The sequence below is a fragment of the Miniopterus schreibersii genome, assembly GCF_964146895.1.
Source record: "Miniopterus schreibersii genome assembly, chromosome: 19".
NCBI lineage: Eukaryota > Metazoa > Chordata > Mammalia > Chiroptera > Miniopteridae > Miniopterus > Miniopterus schreibersii.
In genome coordinates, this window is record NC_138119.1 from 32,969,915 (window position 1) to 32,973,405 (window position 3,491).

Genomic DNA, 3,491 nt, shown 5'->3' on the forward strand with positions numbered 1-3,491 from the left:
GATTTCTTCGGACCTCAGGGCTCCATCTTCTGTGAGACTGGTACAGTGGCAGAGCAGAACATGAGGAAAGATTCAGCAATTCTACAGGCATGAGAGAGAATTTATAAAGAATTGAGTGCTTGTCTATTTCAAGGAGAAAACCTGTCGTCTCGAAGTGAGAAATGGTTGTTGCTTTAAAGCATGACAGTATTGTTACAACTTATTTAATTTTAAAAATAGCTTTTTCAATAGTTATTTCTTTTTCCAAAACCCTGTAATTAGAGTGTGTTGTGGGAAAGTGGGCATACCACAAGCGTAGCGATCACTTTCCTGCTGTGATTTTTGTACTCAATCATCATTTAAACTTTTCTTTATAAAATAACCAAGTATGACATTAAAGTACAAAACAGAGAACTTTCCATTTGAAACTAACAAAACACAGGAACATTTTGATGCCTTTCTCCCTATGTATTTTAATCACAGTTTGACCATATTTTTGAACACCTTCACGAGAATGTTGGACATCTTCCAACCGACTCTGAAATGTTTATATTAGTGTTAAAAATGTCCCTGATGCCCAGCCAGGCATGGCTCAGCGGGTGAGCATCGACCTAGGATCCAGGAGATCGCGGTTCAATTCCCAGTCAGGCCACATGCCCGGGTTGCGGGCTCGATCCCCAGCAGGGGGCGTGCAGGAGGCAGCCGATCAATGACTCTCATCATTGGTGTTTCTCTCTCTCTCCCTCTCCCTTCCCCTCTCTGAAATCAATAAAGACATATTATTTTCTTTAAAAATGTCCCTGCTGCACTCTGCTGATCATTTCCTATCATACTTTGTGGCTATGAGACACTGGCTTGGATTTTTGAAAACTGCTGTCAGTTTCTACAAGTCACTTCTAATGTCTATTGGGCTTTCCAGCTTCTGTGGTCCTCCACTCTCTGGGTCTCACAAATCATGCTGCATGTCTTTGGGGAAGGGATCTCTGGGAAGGAAGATTATCCCTTTCTTATGCCCAAAACAGTGCCTACTGTGACTCTACCCCAACACACTGACCCAAACACCCAAAGATCTACCTCAAATACTGTGGAGCAGGGCCCAGGATCAGAACCCTGGTGCTCCTCATTTGTCATAAATACAACTTGTATCACCCACTGTATTCATGTTACATATTGAAAATACTGTTAAAAGACATTTGTCTGCTTTCAAATGAACCATGTTCTTTTGGGGAAAATACACACATAAGGCAACAATTACAATGCAGAGGGCAGGACTGCAATGGGTAAAGTCTAAGGGGCCAATGGAACACAGAGTAGTTCTGATATAGGGCCTGCCACTCCAAGCCATCTCTTTCCTGTGATTCATATTTTCTTCACTTGTAAAATTAGAATGAACTGCCTTCTCACACTTACGTCATGGATTATTGTGGGAGCAAAACCATCAATGGGTATGAAAGCAGGTTGTAACTCTAAAGGGCTATTCTATTTTTTTTAAATCCTCACCTGGGGATATTTTTTTCTGTTGCTTTTCAGAGAGAGTGGAAGGGGGAGAGGGGGGAGAGAGAGAGAGAAACATCAGTGTGAAAGAGACACATCAATTGCTTGCTTCCCGCTGGAGCACCAACTGGGCCAAGGATGGAGCCTGCAACCGAGCGTTTGTCTGGGTGTCGGTCTACCCAAGCTCAGCTTCATGGTGCTCTCCATATTCCTGTGCAGAAACCTGGACCGAGTCTGCCACAGGCTCGCCTGGTACCGACAGGCCCCGCCCTCCCCGAAGTTCCATCCCCCCTTCAAACGCCTGGGCACTTGCATCCCTGCCACCTCTAAGTAAGTATTTATTTAATCCCCAGTTCTCCCCAGCCATTGAGCCCTCTGCCGCCTCATTGCAGGCCCCCCGCCCCGGGACCCAGGTTTCTGCCTCTCTTTGTGAGTGGTAGGGCTTTCTGAGTCCAACTGATACTTCCTTTGGTTGACTCATTTGTCAACCTGCCAACTCTGCCGAATTATTTTTTACCCAAACCTTAAATAAGTCCTGGGTTTTAGTAAAAAAGAAAGCAAGTAGTTTGCACAGTTCCTCCCTAACCAGAGGGTGAAAAGCTTAAATCGCCCAGCTAGTGCCACTTGACACCCAAGGACAGAGGGATTTAAGAGAATAAACCTCATTTTGGTGCATCAGCATAAAGCTGCTGCATATTCTATTGAGATCCTCTCCTAAGACCCTAAATGCCCAGCCTTTAAAAATCCCTCAAAACAAAGGTCCAGCTTGCTCTCCTCCCAGGAGCAGGACTGGGACTTCCCCTTAATTCCCCCATAGGCCTTCATCTCCTAAACCCTAAGGGACCCCACAAGGCTTGCAACGAAGATAGCAATGGGCAGTAGCAGTTCACCCTGGGCAAACCCCCTGAACCTGTCCCTAGGGTCCCCTTTTCTTTGACTTCTTAGCCAAAGCAGACCAGCCTAAGCTCATTTCCCCAGCCCTTATTTTACCGTCCCCAGCTTTAATAACATTCTCTAAAATTCACCCAGACTTGTGTTGTGAAAATTTTTTTGCATGAAGTCAAAAACCCACACACTACGGGCTGGCCCTAGGCAGGCCTGCTCAGGGCCAGATCCCCTTTCTGTTAACGAGAGGTGAGGTAAGGCTAATTTCTTCAGATCTTGAGGTCAGCTCTGAAGGTTTTTTTCTGGCACCTGGGCTCTGTGATCATTAGTCAGGCTCAGGCTACTGTCCTCTGCTGCCTTAGGGTTGCTAATTCTGTGGGGAAAAGGTTAGGTCCCTGAGGGTGGGGAATCCATTCTTTGGGGCCAAGTAATCTTGGTTTTCTAATACTGTTCAGTGGATAGGTCAATGTAAAGTTTCAAGCAGTGAGTGACCCTAAGGGAAAAAGAGCCTGAGAGTGGGACTTAAAGGGTGGGAGATGCAGCCCCAACTTTCTGTTCTAAAGATACCTACCCACGCAGACCTACTAGCTTGATTGAGAGTTGACTTGGGCCAGAAGTCCCGTGCAGGCTTGGGTAGGTACCTGCTAATTTTAGCCTCTGGATTAATCAGGGTAATTCCTGCCTAGGAAACCAAAAGCAGGTATTCTTTTAGAGCCCTGTAAGCTTTCCGAGCACTGACCCCTCTGAGAATACAAAGCTATGGATCCTCTCCTCAGAAAACAAAAACAGTGCACATTCAAACGACATTGCTTCACTTCCTTTTTTTGTGGTATCCTCAGATAAAAAAAAAACCCAGCTGGGCGTGGCTCAGCGGTTGAGCATTGACCTAGGATCCAGGAGATCCCGGTTCGATTCCCGGTCGGCGCACATACAGGTTGCGGGCTCGGTCCCCAGTTTGGGGCCTGCAGGAGGCAGCCGATCAATGACTTTCTCATCGTTGATGTTTCTCTCTCTCCCTCTCCCTCCGTCTCTCCGAACTCAATAAAGGTATATTTAAGAAAAACGAAACAAAAAAACACACAAACTCTATAGGACTTCCTGTTTCTGGTTTCTGACCTTGTTCACAAACTGCC